Genomic DNA, 23,998 nt, shown 5'->3' with positions numbered 1-23,998 from the left:
CTAACTTCAACATAAAGGCCATGCAATAAAATAATTATCATAGTTGTAGTCACAAAGCAGCAGACTGCTTTTAAACTTCCATAAATAGAAAGGTCAAATGTATCAGTAAATTATACATATATACATAGCATATTCCATATTCTATGGAAAAATAATTAGCTACTAAAAAGAGTGAGTTCTGTCTCATTGACCATGAGGATTGACCATGATATATTGTTCAGTTAAAAGAGAAGCTCTCCAAGCAACATGAATACTATAATCCTTTTTTAATAGAAAAAATAAAAGAACAGTGGAAAAAGTGAAAATAAACACCATCCTATTTTTTAACCTTCAGGAGGGTGTGCTGGAGAGATGTCATGAAAAGTTTATTAGCTTTTTCATTACTTATCTTTGTATCATATTACTTTTTGTACTAAGCAAATATTGCTTTCAAAATTAAAAAAAATTAAAAATAATTTGAAAATCCCAAGAATGTTGCCAATCAGTGTCCAATATAATTTGCTAAAATATTTACACACATATTGAAAGAAAATCAATAAGGAAGTCCACTTTAATATGTATGTAATGAAACTTGGGAAGTTTATGGAATATACTGTTATATAGAATTGCAAGAGAAGTTACTTAGTAGATAAATGATATAAGAACACTTGCAGATGGGTACAATTTAACGTTTGTTATGAAAATAAGGCACTAGAAATGGCAGGAACATTTAGAAGAACCTCAACATATCCTCTAACTTTGACCTGTGTTGCTCACTGACCAAGTATATTACCATGTAATTTGAAGTGAGACTACTGATTTAAACTAATGAACTATATCTTATGTTTTCCTTATTTATACATCTCTTCTAAATGAATTGAATTTAAAACGTTTGTCTTAAGTATTTCTTTTCTTTAAAATTTTTTGGCCTTTTTAGTTTTCTTTTATATTAAAAATTATCTGATTTTAAGATGGGTAATGTCCCTCCTCACACTCCCTGAATATTTTGGCTTATGTTGATATTTTATTAATTTTTGCTTTTATGGAGTGATTTACATGAGTCTTCTATTTCATCACAAGCATTTCACTTTTCTCTTTCCAGTTGCATTTCTACAAAACCTTCTTTTAAAAGTCAGTATTTTTGTTTTATTGTTCTTCCATAGACCTTCATTTCATACCAATGATATTATGATCACTAAGTCTAAATATGCTCTAGCTGTAGACTTTTTAGGATTATATCTTTTCCAGATATTCAGTCAAAGCGGGCTTCAGACTTGACTGCTGGTTAAATGTACCATACAATAAAAGCAGCTCAACACTGATTCATGGTTCTGAATCTTCCTTAATTCATCAAATCAGGGTTTTTCTATAACACATTTTCACCCAAGGTCTTAACTTTTCAAGGATAAATAGTCAATAGCAAGTTTTTCATATTTCATAATTTAGTATTGTCCTGAGAGTCTTTACTACTTTAGAAAAATGTAGGATAAAATGTATTCATGTACATTTAACACTTGAAGATTTCTCTTTTAACTAAAATTCTTCAAAGAAATAAAATAAGGTGGATATAATAGACTTGCCTGATGATTTCAAATAGATAATATATCAGAATTGGAGATCCTGTAATCTGCATGGGAAAAACAATAGCTAACATTTAATATGTGCTCCCTGTGTGTGAGGCATTATCTTAAGCAACTTACATATGTTTATTTATTTAATCATCCAACCAGCCATACTGTTTTGTTTATTACTATTGATAATTTCATTTTATCAATAAGAGAATTCATGGCCTTGAATGCTTACATTAAGCCACACAGATAATAAGCACCAATGCCTGAATCTGACCCAGGGAATGGGACCACACATTCACAATAATAATTGCTACATAACGTAGTGTCTCCAGAGTTCTATACAGATAATTTTATTTTTTGCTCACAGTTTTAAAACTAAACTCTTCATAAAATTGGCATGTCCCCTAAATTTTTTTTATCATGAAATTAAACAACCTAAATCCTACCATTGTACAGTAATGTCACAATCATGTGTTATATCTCCTTTAAGCTCTTGATGTATTGTATTATTTTTTTGAAGTAGGAAATTATTTTTATTCCAAGTCAAATACATAAAAACAGATTTTCTCACACTACTCTTAGAATTGTAAAAGGGGAGAGAAAGGCACTAAACTGATATTTCACCCCGTTATCCTCTGAAACAGTCAGAGCCGGGCCCCATGTGAAAGTATGGGATCTTACAGCTCCTGCAGACAGAGGGTAGGTCTTTTCTTCTTATCTCATACATAAGCCAGTGGTTTTCAAACTTTGGAAAGGTGTGACTATTTGGTGGTTATTCTTTTTTAGATTTTAAGCCAGTGAACATGGCTGGAAATAATTTGAAATGAGGAAATTAGACAAAAGACTACCTTTCAGAAGGGAGACATTAATGAAAGATCATGTTGTAGTCATGATTTTACAAATAGAAGTTATGCCCAAACTAGCCAGTTCATAAGAATTGGAATAAAAAGATCTTATGAGCTAGATGGTTTACATGAATAATTTTGACATAACAGTTTTATCTATTCACACTGTGAACTTAGATCTCATCAAGCTTTGTAAGTCAATTTCCAACATACCGACAATGACTATGCTATCATTTTTTGCCCATTTTGTTATAATGTGAGCTACTCAACCCCATTTCTCTGTGCCCTGAGTCACACTTCTGTTGTTCTTGCTAACCCTTTCCTGACTCCTTTAGATGTCTTCTGTATGTTTTAAAATTTCTGCACAATAACATATTTCATATGAATAACAGGCTGCTCTATGTTCTGCTTTTCCCTTTACCTGGTCCTTTGCCCTCAGTTTTTGTTCTCTTTCTAATGTACACATAACAGACACACATGCATGTAAATGTGGTTACCTAGAGGCTCACTACCTAGAGTAGTTTGAGTTTTCTTCGGATCTCCAGAAGTGGTGTCAGGTTTTCTGTTACTCCACTTATGGATAAGAAAATAGGTAGTAGACAGAGGAAAGCTGATTTTTGTAATGTCACACAGACAGAATCCAAACTAGAGCTCAGAATGTCTGTCTTTAGGCCTAGAAAGCTGCCTATCTGATGTCTACATTTATCTAATCATTTGCTTCACTAGTCTCAGTTCCTTAGTCAGATAGCTACCAGTAACACACTTCACACACATGTCAAAAACTCAACTTCATCACCACCACCAACAGCAACAGCAATAATACCAGTTTAGCAACAAGGGCAGAATGATATTCTTTGACTGCCTTTTCTGTTTTCAAAAAGAACACATGGATTTGGAAGGGCATCCCCCATACAGCCTATAATAATGTATGTAGACTAAGGGACTTGGAGCTCTGATTCAGAAATCTATGCTCGTTTGATTCCAGCATGCTTAATTTATGAGTAGGTCTAGGCTGACAGGATCTCAGACAAGAGGAAAATAAAAAAGGAGTAAGTTAACTGGGATAAAGATGAGAAATATGAGGCATTTAAAATGTTTTCTACTACTAAATTCCTACTTGTGATTTGCCTCACATTCATTACTTAACCTGTGAGTCTATAAATAGGGGTAATAGAGCTTCCACCCTCATCACTCACTGGGGAGCCATGAATAGGACCAGGCAGCCCAGAAAGAGGAGGTTTTAGCAGCCTTCTACCTCTGATGAGCAAAGACATACTTATCTAGCACCAGAATTTGTTAAGCTTGCATGAGCTGTTTCAATTTGATAAAAATGGTCTTTATATCATAGCATCATGCCATATCCTGGTTGCCTTTGTAAATAAACTTTACTTTTTACAGCAGTTTTAGGTTCACAACAAAAGTGAGAGGAAGGTACACAGATTTCCCATACACCTTCTGCCCCCCACCCCCCAAGCATAGCCTCCCCCATTGTCACCATCCCCCACCAGATGTTACAATTAATGAACCTACATTGAAGCATCATTATCACCCAAAGTCTATAGTTTATATTAGGGCTCACTCTTGGTGGGGGATGTTTTCTAAGAGTTTTGACAAAGTCATAGTGACATGTATTCCTACAGAGTCCCCCTAAAATCCATATGTTGAAATCCTAACCTCCAATGTGATGGTATTAGGAGGTAGGAGCCTTTGATGTGATTAAATCTTGAGGGTGGAGCCCTCATAAAATGAAATTTGAGCCCTTATTTGAGACATCAGAGATCCCTCACCCCTTCTGCCACCTGAGGACACAGAGAAAAAGAAGTTTATCTATGAACCAAGAAGTAGGCCCTCACCAGACATTGAATATGACAGCTCCTTGATCTTGGACTTAACTTATAGAACTGTGAGAAATAAATTTCTGTTGTTTATAGGCCACTCAGTATTCTGTGATAGCAGCCTCAATGACTAAGACATGTATCCACCATTATTGTATCACGCAGAACAGTTTCACTGACCTAAAAATCCTCTATGCCCCACCTATTCATCCCTCCCTCCCCACTGCCCTTGGCTACCATTGATTCTTTTACTGGCTCCATAGTTTTGCCTTTTTCAGAATGTCATATAATTGGAATCATATACTATCTATTTAGATTGGTTTGTCTCACTTAGTAATATATATTTAAGTTCACTCCATGTCTATTCATGGCTTGATAGCTCACAGTTTTTAATCGCTGAATAATATTCGACTGTCAGGATATACCAGTTTATTTACCCATTCACCCACTGAAGGACTTCTTTGTTGCCTCCAAATTTTGGTAATTATGAATACAGCTCCTCTAAACATTCATACTAATTTTCAACCTCTTTGGGTAAATACCAAGGAGCATGATTGCTGGATTGTACGATGAGTATATTTAGTTTTGTAAGGTACTACCGAACTGTCTTCTGAAGTGGCCGTACCATATTTTGCATTCCCACCAACAATAAATAAGAGTTTCTGCTGCTTCATAGCCTTGCTATCATTTGGTGTTGTCAGTGTTTTGAATTTTTGCCTTTCTAATCGGTGTGTGGTCATATCTCATTATTTTAACTTCCATTTGCTTAATGGCACAGGTTGTTGATCACCTTTTCATATGCTTCTTTGCAACCTGTATATCTTCTTTTGTGTAGTGTCTTTCATATATTTTGTCCATTTTTTAATCAAGTTGTTCATTTTCCACAAGTTGGATTGCAACTACCTATTCATTTTCCAGATGTGAAAATAAGGCCAGGAATGGCTTGTGCAAAGGGACAAAAACTAGTTAAAAGCAAAAGTTGAATTCTGCCCTCATTCAACCTTTCTTGTCTCACGTCTGGACTGCTATGAAAGATCTTACCATGATCAGGTTTTAGTAGAACAGCTAAGTAGCATACCCCTGACTCAGATCCCTCGTCCACATACCTGAGTGTCTCTCCAAAGCCGATGCTTGGTGAGGTCATTCTGTGAGTGCTCACTGTCTTGAGAACACAAGCCCTGCATCCCAATCTGTGTTCCATCCACACACTGTTTACTGTCCACCTCAGATGTGATGCTTTAGGAAAACTGGATTATTAGCTCTTCCCTAACCCTATCAATTTTCTGTCATGGCTTCATCACTTTATACATGGAAATCTTCCTGGATTGTTCTTTTTCACCTCAAACTAACAAATTTCTACCTCTTCATTTTTGATCCCTAGGTACCTTCATGTAAAGGTATTTATTTTCCTTTTTATGATTGTCTTTGTCTTTTGCCTTTTTAAATTTTTTATTAAACAGGGTGCTTTCCTTTTTAAGAAGAGAGACAAGAAGGAAACTCACATTCACTACCTTTCCCATCTCAGTGACGACACCACGATTAAATCCTTTGCACAGTCAGAAATCTAAGCATCACCCTTGAGTCCATGCTCACTCTCCTCCTCTCTCACTGTGGCAGCACAGACGACAGCATTGGTATGTGCACTGCTCAACACTGTCCCAACCCTGTCCCGTTTCCAGTCTAGTTCCATTTTAATCTATTTTCCTTATTATGTCCCTAATATTCCCTTTAAGATATAAAACTGGTTATTTCACTGTCCAGATAAATACTACCTAGGCCTTCTATTATGTTTAGAATAAAGCCAAGAAGAACCACTATGATTCAGCCCCTGCCTGCTTATCTGACCTCATATCACTCTCTCTGCTGTTCACTAAAGTCATGATATATATGCACTGACATTATCTCTGTCCCTTAAAAAGGCTCAACTCATTCCTGGCTCATTGCCTTATGTTCCAGCTCCTAGAAGACCAGGGCTCCAGGCTCCTTCTCATTCAGATCTCAGTCCTTTGTTACCTCTTCAGAGAGACTGTGGCTGACGTCCCCTCTAAACCTGCTTCCTCAGGCCCTCAGTGCTGTTGCCCTGATTCCTTTCTTCATAACATATTACTGTCTGAAATGAGCTTGTTTATTCCTTTCTTTGCTTTTTTTTTTTTATCTCTTCCCACACATTAGTATCTAAGCTCAATGAGGGCTATCTTGTTCACTGTATTCTTAGAACCTGGAACAAATATATAACAAATAAGCATATTTGATTATTTAATCTATATAATGTTAACATATTTAATAATAATCTATTTCTTCACCGAGAAAGGCAGTAAGAGAGTGCCAAATGCTCCCTTCCTGGCCCTGGCCATGTTATGTTTGTACAGTTTCAGTAGAAACAATCATCTTCTGTCCCCAGAACTGAGTGCTATGAGCTTTGCTGGTACTCTGGATCTTTAGAACAAAGTAAAAAGCCCATTTTCAGGCAAAGGACAGGAGCATTGTAGATAGTATCCAGATGTTGCCTGACCCTGCATTTCATAGGTACTAAAGGAAAACTGAAGTTCCTTTGGCTGATCTCCGCTCTTGAGAGCCTACAATTTCTCTCATTGGGATAAAAACAAATCAAAGGATAACCTTCATTACAGAGAACAGACTTAATGCTAATGGATCCTAGAACATTGTTCTTATAGAACAATTAAATGTTTACCTTCTCCCAACCAGCGTTTGCAGAATAAATGTTTTAAATGAGTGGTGAAGGGGGCTGGGGAAAGATTATGACCTGAATGCCAATTCTTGATACTACTGGGTTGGCCAAAAGTTCATTTGGGTTTTTCCCTGAGATGTTACGGAAAAACCCAAATGAACTTTTTGGCCAACCCAATGCTTCTTCCATGTCTTTGATGAAAGGACTTGACAGACACAAGCATCTTGGTAGGGTCTTAAACTATCTGATGTTGGACGTGATTCCAAGAAAGCAGGCATTACTTTTAACCTTTGAGATGCAGCGTTAGGGAGGGTGGATATCCAAGCCCTGAAAGGAGCCTTAGAAAAGGACCATCAATGCCCTGATGGCTGAGAGCATCTGGTGGCTTCCTGCAGTGAATCCCTTCAGCAACATGCAGAATTGGATTGACTCTGACTACTCGCTGTGTATGTTCATTTTGTGGAGGAAGGAGAGAGGAACTGCCTGATGCAGTTGACTCTAGTGCCCTTGAGGATAGCTATACAGATGTCCTGTGGGATTGAGTCCTGGGGGAAGCCTGAGAACAGAGAGATGTCCCATTCCCCCTTCAGAGGGTCAGCCCAGCCTGCCACCCCCTGCATGCCCACCAGAGCAATCCAAGTCTTCCTTGCTTAGAGGTTTGCCCCTGACAAAGAGGCTCAAGCACAAGAACTTTTTGAATGCTGAAAAAAATCCACCTTGCAGATAGGCAAACACCATTTACCATCCATTTGAAAGACCTTACCAAATTGAGAAAGGGAAACCCAGCTGAATAATCCAACAGGCGGTTCCCATTGAGGCAAGAACAATGAAGCAAGGAAAGGAATAAAGGACAGCACCCAGGTCTTCAAACTCTAAATCTGTGTTCTTTCACTTTGCAATTCTGATTTATTTCACGAGGCTACTTAGAAACTTTCACATCCTATTTTGACATATTTTTTTCAAATACTTCTTTTACTGTATTGCACTCATATACCACAACAAGCCTATTTCTTCAGTTACTGACCATGGAACTAAAGTTTTTTATCAACTGTCTCTTCTTTTCCTTTCTTAAGTATTCAGTAGCTGGAATTTTCACTCAGCATCCTTCACCGTAGCTGGATACTCTCATTCTAGCTCACTTTTTCTCATCTTCTGTGCCAGATTCACCTTTCCCATCTGGCAAACAATTCTGCTCTCCTCTAATACACTGTTTGAAAAAGTAGCACTTTAATTATCTTTAAGGACTACTCTATTCTAATATGATTAAATATTCAGGAATAATATTATGCAATGAGTTTTTGTGATTATAGTGGAGATAGCTAGAAGCTGCAAGCCCAATAAAAGTATAACATTTTTTCAAAAGGCAGGCAAAGCATATTTTATACTCTTTTCAAATAACTTTTAAAAAGTTATCATGACTGAGTGGGTTGTTGTTTCCTGACTAAAAGATAACTCAGAAGAAATCATCACAGCATTTTCATTTGGGAGAAAACAAAGGAGAACTTCTAGGAGAGATTTTCTCATGAGATATTTACATAGCTCTCCTCAGTTAATACTTTTTTTTACTTTAGAGTTCAACTTTTTTTAATAAAACAAAATTTTAAAGTAGCAGCCACAAAATCCTACTGAATGGGAGAAATATTTGCAAATGATATGACAAATAAGGGGTTAATATCCAAAATATTTAAACTACTCATACAAATCTACATCAAGAAAACAAACAACCAGATTAAATAATGGGCAGAAGAACTGAATAGACATGTTTCCAAAGAAGACATACAGAGGGTCAACAGGCACATGAAAACACAATCAACATCATTCATCTTCAGGGAAATGCAAATCAAAACCACCAAGAGATATCACCTCACACCTGTCAGAATGGCTATCATCAGAAAGAACACAAATAACAAATGTTGGTGATGATGTGGAGAAAAGGGAACCCTTGTACACTGTTGGTGGGAATGTAAATTGGGGCAGCCACTGTGGAAAAAACAGTATGGAGGTTTCTCAAAAAACTAAAATTAGAGCTACCATATGATCTAACAATTCCATTCCTGGGCACATATCCAAAAGTAACAAAAACGCTAGTTGAAAATATACATGTAACGTGGGTGGACTTGGACAGTATTACGTTTAGTGAAATAAGTCAGACAGATAAAGACAAATACTGTATGATATTACTTATATGTAGAATATAAAAATAAAACAAACTAGTAAATATAACAAAAGAGTAGCAGCCACTAAAACATTAGCATAACATTGGCAATAAACAATTTTCTAAACCAACAGAAGGAATCAAAGTTGAATTGGGTGAACAGTGACTCAGAGGGTTTTAAGAAGGCCTCTGTCCTTGCCCAGGTATGTTGCTGAAAGTTGCTTGCTCTAACATTTCCTGAACAAGTATAGGGATGCAGTATCTACACTCACTTATGCTCCACTGGTTCAGGCCTTTTCTGTACTGTGTCCTCAGCACTTACCTCAGTGCCTGGCACTACTTGCTGCTCAAAAATACATTGAATAGTCCTCTCCACCCCATCTCCCGTCTGCTTCTGTGCCTCGTCCCCTTCTCTCAGTTTCTTTCTTCCTGATCACTTCCCCAGACACCGACACCCAGTTACTCCAGTTTCCCCGATTTCAGCTTTGGTCTTCAGCCCCATTCACCCGAGGATTTGCCTGAAGGCCACCCCCAACTCTGCACCTGCCCCCTTAGGGCCACTAAGGACCATGACTAAGACAGGGCCCACCCCCATGGCCCCACCGCTCAGGGCGGAGGAAGAAGACGAGGAGGACTATGAGCCTGTCCCAGAGCCCCCCAGCCCCACCCAGGAGCGCTGGCAGAAGCCTACTCCTCAGCACGGCCCCCCCACTCCCAGGACTATGCCTTCACCTTCTTTGACCCCAACGACCCTGCCTTTCAAGAGATTCTGTATGACCCGCAGACCACCATCGCTGAGTTGTTCACCATTGTGCACCAGTGGGTGCCCCAAGTCCAGTACAAGATCGATGTCATTGGCAATGAGATTCTGCGACGAGGCTGCCACGTGATGGGCTGACCTAACATGACACTGCTCCATTATACTTGCAAGGCTGGGGCCCACAGAGTCGAGTTCCCCGCAACGGCTGTGCGCCTCTTGCAGCAGCTGCTGGCGCTGGGCGCAGACGTGATCCTGCGCAGCTGCTGGACCAACATGAACATGCTTCACTACTCAGCCTATTTCGACGTGCCCGGTCTCGTGCACATGCTACTGAAGGGTGTACGGCCCCGAGTGGTGAACTCCAAGTGCAGTGACTTCAGCCACGGCTCAGCCCTGCACATCGCTGCAGGGCTTGGTGCGGCCAAATAATTTGCTGGAACATGGCGCCAACCCGGCACTTCGGAACAGAAAGGGACTCGTGCCAGCGGAGGTTGTCCCAGAGAAGTTGTCCCATGAACATATCCCTGGACAAGGCCGAGGGGCGCTGGTGGCCAAGGAGCTGTGGATGCTACTGGAGGAGGCTGTGCCGCTCTCCTGCGCCCTCCCTAGGGTCACGCTACCTAACTATGACAACGTCCCAGGCAATGCTATGCTCAGCACACTGGGCCTGCACCTGGGAGACTGCATGCTACTGGATGGCCAGAAGACCCACAGCTACAGTTCTGCAAGACCTCAGAGTTTGCCAATGGCTGGTGGGTGGGCATGCAGCTTGATGAACCTGAGGGCAAGAATGATGGGGGTGTCAAGTACTTCATCTGCCCTCCCAAGCAGGGTCGCTTTGCCTCTTTGTCCAAGATCTCCAAGGCAGTGGGCACACCTTCCTGATCTGTCACCTCCACACCTCGGACTCCCTGGATGGACTTCTCCCGAGTCACTGGCAAAGATCGCAGGGAACGCAAAGGTAAGAAGAGGCCCCCGTCAGCCCTGACTCTGGGTGGCCTGCAGCAGCGTGAGGGAGCCAAGGCTGATGTTGGAGACCAAGTCCTCATCACAGGCCAGAAGCAAGGGATTGTGCACTTCTGCAGGAAGCCAGACTTGGTCCCAGTTTACTGGTATGGCATCCAGCTAGACCATCAGCAAGCACGATGGCTCTGTCTTCAGTGTTTGGTACTTCACCTGCTCCCCTCGGCATGGAGTCTTTGTACCAGCATCTGGAATTCAGAGGATTGGTGGATTCACTAACCCCCCTGGGGACAGTGTTGGAGCCAAAAGTGAATCAAGTGACAATGATGCAGACCAAAACACCTTCACAACAGTCTGGACCCCAAAGGACATCACATCAGAGAGCTCCATCTCTAGGTTGCTCTTCTGCTGCTGGTTTCCCTGGATATTGAGGGCGGAGATGCAGTCTTAGAGGCTCTGGACATTCCACAGAGACACAGAGCCCCCTCTAGCATCTCCTGACACAAGGAGCCCCCCAGTCACTTGAGATAGCGTTTCCCAGTAACATATCCAGAAGAGAGACCCCATTAGCCAGCCCTCGCTCACTAAGGCCCCATTATTAACAGATTCCCCCGTGATAACCCCCCAAATACAGACCCTATGTTACCCAGAAAAAGATTCCCTGAGTGTAGTACCTTTAGGCTAGTCCCAACCCCTCAGATCAGACCCCCCAAAAACAGATTTCCACATCACCCCAAATGACGGTAACTTTCTCTACATAATGCTCTACAGCAGAACATTCCTGAGTCACTGGCTCAGAACCCTTCCTTATTAACAAAGATTCCCCCTACGCCCCCATCAAGTCCCCTTGAAAGAAACACCTCTAAAGCAACAGAGTAACAGACTCACATTTAACATCAGTCCCCTCAAGATATTTTGACCCCCATGGTCACCCCCAAACGCTTACACTGCAATCAGAGATTCCCTCCATTAAAAACAAACCCTGCTCTTACCCCTCAAGAAGAGACCTACATCAACCAGCCCACTGTCCCCTCCAAGTTACAGGCTCCAAAAGAGTCCTGGAAGTGCTAATTACAGGGCCACCAAGTCTTCCTGTCCTCTGCACTCTCAAGAAACCCCCAGTACCTTGTATGAAGCCCACCCCATTCAGCCCACAGCACCTGTGCTGGCCAGGCTCCCAGAAAATTCTCTATTTTTTAAGTAATTATTTCCCCCTTTGGGGAACCCCAAAATTTGAAGGCCCCATTCTGGGACTCTGAGGATCCCAAACTCCAGAGTACATGTCCCAGACTTTCCTGGGTCCTCAAGTCCCACAACCCCTAGGAGGCTCCAAAATCCTAACTCCCAGGACCCCCAAATCATGGAAACACCACATCCCCCAGGAATCCCAAATTTAAAAAATCCAAGCCTCTGGGAAACCCCAGTCATGGAGGTCCTTGTGCCTGGGATGGAGGAGACTGTGGTCCAGATATGCATCCCGGGCTCCCGGGGCACCTCAAGCCCTATTCGTAGGCACAAGGGGACAACAAACAGGAATTCTCATCTCTGGAAACCAGAGGACTTCAATGCCCTGAGTCCATGGATCTTTAGACACCAAAATTCCAAGAGCCTACATCTCTAATACATGAGGGGCACCAAGGCCTTGAGGGGATCCCAAATCCTGAACCCCCCATTTCAATGTACATTCTGGTCACAGTTCCAAAACACCAAACCTAAGTTACTGGCACTGAAGGACTTCACAGCACCCTGGCCAGACTAAGAGCCTGATGGAGATCCTGAAGACCTAGGGGGTCAAGGGCAGACCCTGAAACCAAGGACAGCTCACGAATGTCCCTTCACTGCATGTCTCCAAACTCAGCATGACCCCTACTCTCTTCAATAAAGATGTTTCTGTCGCAAAAAAATAAATAAATAAATAAAATACATTTAATAAATAAATGGATGATTTAAGAAAACTTCTTTAGGCACTTTTAAAACTCCAGCTGGTTAGATGCTTTACTATCTTGAATATATAAATTTTTCATGTCCAGGGAAGGACTGGAATTGCAAGATTATTGATAAAAATCACCCATGTAGTCCATGTTCTATCAACCTTATTCATATGCAGAATTTGCACTCTCCTTTAAACATATCCTTATCATGATGATTTCTTTGTTAAGAATTTGGGCCCCTTAGGTCAATGTATCAGTACCAATAACTATCATCAGTTCTGTGTTAACCAAGAGTTCATTTTTCATACTTGTAAATTAAGGTATATATTATATGCCAAAGTATTAAATTACAGTAAGTCCCCTACATATGAACCAGTTCCACTCTGAGAGTGTAAGTCCAATTTGTTTATAAGTCCAATAAATTTAACCTAGGTACCCAGCTAACACAGTCAGCTTATAGTACTGTACTGTGACAGGTTTATAATACCTTTCACACAAATAATACATAAACAAACAAACATAAAATAAAACATTTTCAATCTTACAGTATAGTATCTTGAAAAGTTCAGTAGATAGTACAATAGCTGGCATACAGGGGCTGGTATCCAATGAACAGGCAAGAAGAGTTACTGAATGGAAGAGGGAGAGGAGATGGGAGATGGTAGAACTGAAGGATCATCGGCAATAGGAGATGGAGGGCAAGCTGCAATTTCACTCATGGCTGATGTTCATGGCACAGGTTCTGGTTCCTTGCTGGATTCAATTCTATCTGCCCTCTTGAAAAAATGATAGTAGTAGCTATCACTGGGTAGTAGCTCTTTTTTCCTCCTCATAGATGACACTGTAGCACTGGATTGCGTTCTGAATGGCTGCTGCAAATTTCATGTATCATTCTATGTTCAGGTCCTGTGCCTCAAAAACTAACAGTGCCTCCTCAAATAAAGAAAATCCCCTTGCCACTTCCCGTGTTGTGAATCTCTTCAGTTCTTTGGTTACTTCTTCTACCTGTTGTCTCTCTTCATCCTTTCTGTCGACCTCCAATTCCATCAGGTCTTCATTAGTAACCTCCTCATGTTGCACAGCAAGGAGTTCAGTGAAGTCATCCTCTTGCAGATCTAGCTCCAGCTTCTCACTGAGGGTCATTGAATTGCTGAAGACCTCTTTGGAATCCTTATCCACCTTCTCAAATCCACGATAATTATGAACAAACTGTGGTCAAATATTCTTCCAAACCCCATTCATGTTGATGACTGTAACCTCACGCCAAGCAAAGTCAATGTTTTTTTAAGGCCTTGTAGATGTTATAGTCCTTCCAAAATAGTTGCAAGGTTGTTCCTGATTCATCACTCATCTTTACTGCCTGACAAAAAGTGTGATGTAAATAATATTTCTTGAAAGTCGCTCTAACTCCCTGGTCCATAGTTGGATGAGCAATATAATATTAGGTGGCAGATGCACTACTTTGACGTTGGAATGAAAGTCGTCCGTGAATGGAGGGCGGGGTGGGGGTGGGGAGCCGGAGAACTGTCAAGCAGCAAAAGGATGTTGAATGGGACATCATTCTCCAAGCAATATTTCTCTACCTCCAGGATAAATTGGTGGAAAAACCAGTCCTGGAAAATGGCCTGTGTAACCCAGGCTTTGGGGTTACTCTTCCACACAACAGGAAGAGAGCCATTGGGTATGTTTTTAAGGGCTCTTGGGTTCTCTGAATGGTAAACTAAAAGATGCTTCAGCTTCATATCGCCAGAAGCATTGCCACCAAACAACAGAGTTAGCCTATTCTTTGCTGCTTTGTAGCCTGGCATCAACTTTTCTTCCTTAACAGGTGTAACTTTCGTCTGGCATCCTCTTCCAGTACAGTCATGTGTCATCCTACATCAATGTATGCACCTACATCAATAATTTCTCAAAGCATTTCAGGAAATTCTTGGGCATCTACCATATATGCACATGCTGCCTGCCTTGCCACTTACTTTTACATTGCGAAGGTTGGTTCTAGCCTTGAACCAATGAAACCAGCCATGACTGGCATTAAAAGATGCACCTCTGATTCTTTGCCATGTTTCTTCTTCAAGTCTTCATAAAGGCTTTCAGACTTCTCTTGAATCATCATTAAGCTGAGCATGATTGGACACTGATCCTGATCCTGCATCCACACACTGAGAAATTTCTCCATCTCCTTCAGCATTTTTCCACACTTCTTCAATATTATTGTCGACATCATTGGCACAGCAGATTTCACATGTTCCATGATGTTGTTCTTGTTCTTTATAATTATGCTGATGGTTGAATGATTCATGTAATGAGAAGAAGCGACACTTACTTTTCACCTCACTCCACTCTCTCAATTATTTTAACTTTTGTTTCCATCATTATCACTTGGCGCTTCTTAGCAGTACCAGCTACATCACTGCTGTTTTTACGCTTGCTTCCAGACATTCTGGCCTTGAAATAAAGATACTGTACTACTGAACTCTGTACAGTACTGTACAGTAAAGTACACAAAAGCACAACCACTTGTAGAGGATGCATACACGTGACAATGTACGCCAGACACATGGCCTAACTTACGTGATCGGACATGCGAACGTACATTCGAATCTTTGAAGGTTCACAACTTGAATGCTCGTATGTAGGGGACTTACTGTATTGCCTATTTCAACTTAAAATGCAGATAGAGCTCCTATATCATGTGCACAGTAAGTTGTCAAGAAAATTTAGTCACTTTGACTCTACCTAAACAAATGGAACTTGGTATTTTTAGAATAACAACTGAAGTCTCTCATTTAGTTTTATATAAATATTTATCTAACACCCTAAATCTAACCTGAGGTCGTGGCTGACTTTATAAGCTAGGATTGGCAAAGGCATAAGACTAAACACATGAGTCTTTCATGCTCATTCTAAAGGTCTTGGTTCCTAGACCTCATATATCAGTGGCTAATGTTTACTAAGGTAAAATAGAAGAAGATAGAATATACACCCTCCCAATAATCCTGCAGAATATCTACATAAAATCTATATGGTTGCTATCTTATTCTTTGGTGATTTTTACATATTGTGCAGTATGACTTTAATAATGGTTAAAGAAGAGAAAACAGTTTGGAGTAACAAATCACCATCACTAGTAGTTCAAGTCCACAACATTTTAACTTTGTGATATTCAATCCCCTTTGATAAATATGCTTTATAAAGCCTTTATACAGACCTTATGCAGAGTGATACATTGAGCAGATTTTTAGTAAATATTAATTAACTGTTCTCTGACCACATTTTCTTAATGAATTTTTCTGGTCCTTACCCTGGGCTGGTTAAAACTCACCTTGTGTTTGCTAAGAGCTGTTATCTAATAGCCTAAGATGTTTTGCTAAATAATAGTGTGTCTAGCACAGCAGTAGTTGTTTTCTGAAATAGCTTCCTACCCTTTCCAACTCGCTACAGATTTGATATTGGCACAAGACCCATTACCTCCCATACTTTCTTGTTTATTAAGCTGGTCAAAGTGTCCTAACCTAACTATTTGTAGGGGCTGAGGAAGTCCCAGGTCTTTTTGTCCAGGTCATGAATTTCATGGAAATTGTTTCATAGGGACAGTTTGCATCACCCTGAGAAAAAGGAACATATAACAGTGCTGTGAATATCTTTTTTTTTTTTTTTTTTTGCGGTACGCAGGCCTCCCACTGCTGTGGCCTCTCCCGTTGCAGAGCACAGGCCCCGGACGCGCAGGCCCAGCGGCCATGGCTCACGGGCCCAGCCGCTCCGCGGCACGTGGGATCCTCCTGGACCAGGACACGAACCCGGGTCCCCTGCATTGGCAGGCAGACTCTCAACCACCGCACAACCAGGGAAGCCCAGTGCTGTGAATATCTTTGTTGTTATTTCAAGATAGCAAATTTTAAAAACTGATTTTGGTAGCAAAAAAGACAATTTTTGGACATCACAGGAAATATAAAATTAAAATTTCAATTAATTCTTAAAAGGTCGTTGATGTGCATGTATTATTTAAGCATTGATAAACTCCTATCAGATTCACTGTTAATTATTTAAATCCTTCTATCTGAAGCCAAACCTGCAGATCAAACCAATCAGCAATTCTAACATAAATTTATAATTCAACTTGCAATGTAAGGAGTAAATTAGTGTGTGTATGTCTTATTCACTGCAAGTATACCCCAAAGTAGTAAAGCATTCTTTATTATTTGAAGTGCAGAATCCCAATAATTTCAAATCCTATCTAAAATAATATTAAAATTCATGTGTAAGTATAACTTATTTTTTTGAGAAGAACGTTGTCTTCATACTATGGATTGGCCTTATTATAAAAACTTTGGAATAATCCAGTTTTGCATACAAATTAAACATGTATATTAAGTTGTCTTTTATTATTTATTTATTTTAAATGACTGGAATTTAATTTTTTCACATATATTCACCCTGAATTGTTATAACTTTACCTGTCTTTGTCCCTTATGAAAGTTTTCACAAGCTTATGTGATTATTTCTCTATCTGCATCTCTTTATCCCTCAAGGGTCTTTTAACATTAAAGTGGTAAATAAAATAATAATAAAATAGTATCAGAAAAATATAGATGATTATTATTACTACTTCTGAACTTATATTTTTACTTCTCAGTGAATATCTGTTTTAGTAAATTAAGCATAAAAATTATAAATGCTATAAAACTATAACTACCCATTCATATGCATAATTATTTTATGACTCCAAAATCTTAGAACTCAGTAGTACTCAAGTCAACTAATATGTAGTATATATTTATTTTCAACTTTTATTTTATATTGAAGTATAGTTGATTCACAATGTTGTGTTCATTTCAGGTATACAGAAATGTGATTCAGTTATACATACATGTATATCTGTCTTTTTCAGGTTCTTTTCCCGTTTAGGTTATTACAGAATATTGAATAGAGTTCCCTATGCTATACAGCAGGTCCTTGTTGATTATCAATTTTATGTATAGTAGTGTGTATATGTTAACCCCAAACTCCTAATTTATCCCTCCCCCACCACCTTTCCCCTTTGGTAACCATAAGTTTGTGTTCTGTGTCTGTGAGTCTCATCTGTTTCATAAATAATTCATCTGTGCCATTTTTTTAGATTCCATATATAAGGGATATCATATGATATTTGTCTTTCTCTGTCTGACTTAGTTCACTTAGTATGATAATCTCTAGGTTCATCCATGTTGCTGCAAATGACATTATTTCATTCTTTTTATGGCTGAGTAATATTCCACTGTATATATGTACCACATCATTTTTATCCATTCATCTGCCGACAGACATTTAGGTTGCTTCCATGTCTTGGCTATTGTAACAAGTGCTGCAATGAACATCAGGGTGCATGTATCTTTTCAAAGTATGGTTTTCTCCAGATATATACTCAGGAGTGGAATTGCTGGATCATATGGTAGCTCTAGTTTTAGTTTTTTAAGGAACCACCATACTGTTCTCCATAGTGGATGTACCAATTTATATTACCACCAACAGTGTAGGAGGATTCCCTTTTTTCCACACCCTCTCCAGCAGTTCTTGTTTGTAGAGTTGAAAAAAAAAATTAATGGTGTATAATTGCTTTACAATGTTGTGTTAGTTTCTTCTGTACAATGAAGTGAATCAGCTATATGTATATCTATATCCCCTCCCTCTTGGACCTCCCTCCCACCACCCCCATCCCACCCATCTATGTCGTCACAGAGCACAGAGCTCCCTGTGCTATACAGCAGGTTCCCACTAGCTATCTATTTTACACATTGTAGTGTATTTATGTCAAACCTAATCTCTCAGTTCATCCCACCCTCCCTTTCACTCTCTGTGTCTACATATCTGTTCTCTACATCTACGTCTGTATTTCTGCCCAGCAAATAGGTTCATCTGTACTATTTTTCTAGATTCCACATATATGCATTAATATATGATATTTGTTTTTCTCTTTCTGGCTTACTTCACTCTGTATGACAGACTCTAGGTCCATCCTCATCTCTACAAATAACCCAGTTTAGTTCCTTTTTATGGCTGAGTAATATTCCATTGGTTATATATACCACATCTTCTTTATACGTTCATCTCTCCTTGGACATTTAGCTGTTTTCACGTCCTGGCTATTGTAAATAGTGCTACTCTTTGTTGCAGTCCAGGGGCTTCTCATTGCAGTGGCTTCTCTTGTTGTGGAGCACAGGCTCTAGGTTCATGGGCTTTAGTAGTTGTGGCAGGTGGGCTCAGTAGCTGTGATGCACAGGCTTTGTTGCTCTGCAGCATGTGGGAACTTCCCCAAACGGGGATCAAACCTGTGTCCCCTGCATTGGCAGGTGGATTCTTAACCACTGCACCACCAGGGAAGTCCTAGGATTTTCTATGTATAGTATCATGTCATCTTTAAACAGTGACAGTTTTACTTCTTCTTTTCCAATTTGTATTCCTTTTATTTCTTTTTCTTCTCTGATTGCCATGGCTAGGACTTCCAAACCTATGTTGAAGAAGAGTGGTGAGAGTGGACATCCTTCTCTTCTTACTGATCTTAGTGGAAATGCTTTCAGTTTTTCACTGTTGAGAAAGATATTTGCTGTAGCTTTGTCATATATGGGCACAGGTTCCCTCTCTGCACATTTTCTGGAGTGTTTTTATTAAATGGCTGTTGAATTTTGTAAAAAGCTTTTTCTGCATCTATTGAGATGATCATATGGTTTTCATTGCTTAATTTGTTAATATGGTGTATCACATTAATTGATTTGTATATAATGAAGATTCCTTGCATTCCTGGTATAAATCCCATTTGATCATGGTGTATGATCCTTTTAATGTGTTATTGGATTTTGTTTGCTAGTATTGTGTTGAGAATTTTCACATCTATGTTCATCATTGATATTGGTCTGTAATTTTCTTTTTTGGCAGTGTCTGTGTCTGGTTTTGGTATCAGGGTGATGGTGGCTTCATAAAACAGATTTGGGAGTGTTCCTCCCTCTGAAATTTTTTGGAAGAGTTTGAGAAGGATAGATGTTAGCTCTTCTCTAAATGTTTGATAGAATTCACCTGTGAAGCCATCTCATCCTGGACTTTGGTTTGTTGGAAGATTTTTAATTAGTTTCCATTTCATTATCATGATAGGTCTGTTTATATTTTCTAATTCTTCCAGTTTCAGTCTTGGAAAATTGTACCTTTCCAAGAATTTGTCCATTTCCTCGTGGTTGTCCATTTTATTGGCATTTGGTTGTTTGTACTAGTCTCTTATAATCCCTTGTATTTCTGCAGTGTCAGCTGTGATTTCTCCTTTTTCATTTCTAATTTGATTGATATACGTCCTCTCCCTTTTTTTCTTGATGAGTCTGGCTAAATGTTTCTCAATTTTGTTTATCTTCTAAAGAACCAACTTTTAGTTTTATTGATCTTTGCTATTGTTTCCTTTGTTTCTATTTCATTTACTTCTGCTCTGTCTGCTCTGATCTTTATGATTCCTTTCCTTCTACTGAGTTTCGGTTTTCTTTGTTTTTCTTTCTCTAGTTGCTTTGGGCATAAATTTAGATTGTTTATTTGAGATTTTTCTTGTTTCTTGAGGTGAGATTGAATTGCTATAAACTTCCCTCTTAGAACTGCTTTTGCTGCGTCCCATATGTTTTTTTGTTTTGTTTTGTTTGTTTTGTTTTGTTTTGTTTTTTGCAGTACGCGGGCCTCTCACTGTTGTGGCCTCTCCCACCGCGGAGCACAGGCTCCGGATGCGCAGGCCCAGCGGCCATGACTCATGGGCCCAGCCGCTCCACGGCATGTGGGATCTCCCGGACTGGGGCACGGACCCATGTCCCCTGCATCGGCAGGCAGACTCTCAACCACTGCACCTCAAGGGAAGCCCCCATATGTTTTTGATCATTGGGTTTTCATTGTCAAGTGTTTCCATGTATTTTTAAAATTTCTTCTTAGATATCTTAAGAGATCTCTTGGTTATTTAGTAGCATACTGTTTAGTCTCCATGTATTTGTGTTTTTACAGTTTTTTTCCTGTTATTGATTTCTAATCTCATAGCGTTGTGGTCAGAAAACCTACTTGATAAATTCAATTTTCTTACATTTTATGAGGCTTAATTTATGACCCAAGATGTGATCTATCCTGGAGAATGTTCCATGTACACTTGAGAAGAAAGTGTATTCCACCACTTTTAAGTGGAATGCCCTATAAATATCAATTAAATCTGTTTGCTCTATTGTGCCATTTAAAGCTTATTTTTTCCTATTTATTTTCTGTTTGGATGATCTGCCCACTAGTGTAAGTGGGGTGTTAAAGTTCCCTACTATTATTGTGATACTGTTGATTTCCCCTTTCATGGTTGCTAACATTTGCCTCATGTATTGAGATGCTCCTATGCTGGGTGCATAAATATTTACAATTGTTATATCTTCTTCTCAGGTTGATCCCTGGATCATTATGTAGTGTCCTTCCTTATCTCTTGTAACATTCTTTATTTCAACGTTTATTTTATCTGATATGAGTATTGCTACTCCAGCTTTCTTTTGATTTCCTTTTGCATGGAATATCTTTTTCTATCCCTTCACTTTCAGTCTGTATGTGTCCCTAAGTCTGAAGTGGTTCTCTTGTGGACAACATGTATATGAGTCTTGTTTTTGTACCCATTCAGCCAGTCTGTTCTTTGGGTTGGAGCATTTAATCCATTTACATTTAAGGTAATTATTGATATGTATGTTCCTATTAACATTTTCTTAATTTTGTTTGTTTGTTTTCATTGGTCTTTTCCTTCTCTTGTGTCTCCAGCCTAGAGAAGTTCCTTCAGCATTTGTTGTAAAGCTGGTTTGGTGGTGCTGAATTCTCTTAGCTTTTGCTTGTCTCTAAAGCTTTTGATTTCTCTGTTGAATCTGAATTATATCCTTGCTGGGTAGAGTAATCTTGGTTGTAGGTTTTTCTCTTTCATCACTTATTATATATCCTGCTGCTCCCTACTGGCCTGCAGTTTCTTCTGAAAAATCAGCTGATAACCTTTTAGAGATTCTTTTGTATGTTATTTTTTGCTTTTCCCTTGCTGCTTTTAATATTTTTTCTTTAAACTTAATTTTTGTTAGTTTGATTAATATGTGTCTTGGTGTGTTTGTCCTAGGGTTTATTCTGGGGACTCTGCACTTCCTGGACTTGGGTGGCTATTTCCTTTCCCATGTTAAGAAAGTTTTCAACTATAATCTCTTCAAATATTTTTTCAGAACATTTCTTTTTCTGTTCTTCTTCTGAGACCCCTGTACTTTGAATGTTGGTGCATTTAGTGTTGTCCCAGAGGTCTCTGAGATTGTCTTCAACACTTTTCTTTTTTTTTTTTTTATTATGCTCCTTGGCAGGTATTTCCACCATTTTGTCTTCCAGCTAACTTATTCATTCTTCTGCCTCAGTTATTCTCTTATCGATTTCTTCCAGTGTATTCTTCATTTCAGTTATTGTGTTGTTCATCTCTGTTTGTTTGTTCTTTAGGTCTTCTAGATCTTTGTTAAACATTTCTTGTGTTTTCTTAATCCATGCCTCTATTCTATTTCTGAGATTCTGGATCATCTTTACTATCATTACTCTGAATTCTTTTTCAGATAGGTTACCTATTTCCTCTTCATTTATTTGGTCTTGTAGGTTTTCTCCTTGCTCCTTTATCTGTAACATATTTTCTATCATCTCTTTTTTTTTTTTTTTTTTTTGATGGTGAGGTTATGTTCCTGTCTTATTAGTTGTTTGGCCTGAGGCTTCCAGCACCAGAGTTTGTAGGCTGTTGTGTAGAGCTAGGTCTTGATGTTGAGGTGAGGACCTCCAGGAGACCTCACTCCAATGAATATTCCCTGGGGTCTGAGTTTCTCTGTTAATCCAGTGCTTCAGACTCAGAATTCCCACCACAGGAGCTCTGGCCCAACCCCTGGCTTGCAAACCAAGATCCTGCAAGCCACATGCAGTGGCAGTAAAAAAAATAAAAAAGAAAAAAAGGAGCAGAACAATAACAAAGAGTAAAAAATAAAATAAGATTAGAAAACTAAGAGCTATGTTAGAAAAAATAAAAATACAGATGAAACAACAACTGGAAGAATTGGAAATTAAAACAGAACCACAGTGGCAAAAGTGAGAAAAAAAAAAAAGCTGGAAAAGGCCTTGGCTGTAGGGAGTGGGGCTTAGGCAGGGTGGGGTTTAAGTGGTGGGTAGGGTCTAGGCTTAGGACCCATGTGGACGGAAAAGGCCCTTGGGAGGGTGGGGTGCAGGGCTTAGGCTCAGCATGGCCAGAGTGGCGCAGGGTGCCTCTGGCCTTGAAAGGCAGAGGACAAGGCCCAGAAACCCAGCAGGCTTCCTAGGGCCCGAGTGGGTGGGGGAAATGCCAGCCTTACCCCCCCTGATCCTCTGGTCCTATAGGGGCCCTCCCCATCTGCCTCTCCTCTCCCCCCCCATGCCCTCAGGACCAACGCAGCTGGAGTGGGCCTTGGAGGGTAGAGGACCCAACCTGGGAGCCCAGCAGGCTTCCTGCAGCCCAAGTGGGTGGGGGAAATGCCAGCTGTGCTTCCCCTGATCCTCCAATCCTAGAGGGTCCCTGTCCGTTCACCTCTGTCCCCCTTCCCCCTCCTCCCTCCCTCCTTTGCCCCTAGGTCCCAAGTGGCTGGAGCGGGCCTCGGAGGTCAGAGGACCCAGCATGGGAGCCCAGCAAGATCCCCAGGACCCAAGTGGGCAGGGGAAATTCTAGGTGTGTTCTCCCTGATCCTCCAATCCCAGAGGGCCCCTCCCAATCCACCTCTCCTCTTCTTCACCCCTCCTATGCCCCTAGGACAAATGTGGCTAGAGGGGGTCCTGGAAGGTGGAGAACCTGGCCTTGTATCCCAGCAGGCTTCCCGGGGCCTGATTGGGCAGGGGAAATGCTAGCTGTTCTCCCCCCCAATCCTCTGAGCACCAGGGTGTCCCTCTAGGCATGGGAACACATCCCCTCTCCCAGCCATCCCTCAGAGGCACTGGTCCCATCTGGCCTCCACTTCTCCTCTCCCCTAACTACCCCCCATGTCCTACCCAGTTGCTCTGGGGTTCCTCCTGTCTCCTTGGGTGTCAAGGTTCCCCACCAGCATCTGGTAGGTGCCCTAGTGGAGGGGAGACAAAAGCTCCGTGTCCTCCACTCTACCATCTTGACCCATACTCTTTTGATGACTGTAGCTTTGTATTATATCTGAAGTAAGGGAGCCTGATTCCTCCATCTCTGTTTTTCTTTCTCAAGATTGCTTTGGCTATTCAGGCTCTTTTGAGTTTCC

At 40.2% G+C, this 23,998-nt stretch overlaps 1 protein-coding gene and 1 pseudogene across 2 annotated transcripts in view; both read left to right on the top strand.

The window, feature by feature from the left end:
- Window positions 1-23,998, top strand: part of KHDRBS2 (KH RNA binding domain containing, signal transduction associated 2) — a 728,302-nt gene that overhangs the window by 373,541 nt on the left and 330,763 nt on the right. The window lies entirely within an intron of this gene.
- LOC101274818 (CAP-Gly domain-containing linker protein 3-like) lies at window positions 9,513-11,248 on the top strand (annotated as a pseudogene).

The sequence above is a fragment of the Orcinus orca genome, chromosome 10 (assembly GCF_937001465.1).
Source record: "Orcinus orca chromosome 10, mOrcOrc1.1, whole genome shotgun sequence".
Taxonomy (NCBI): domain Eukaryota; kingdom Metazoa; phylum Chordata; class Mammalia; order Artiodactyla; family Delphinidae; genus Orcinus; species Orcinus orca.
This window is presented reverse-complemented; position numbering and strand designations above follow the sequence as displayed.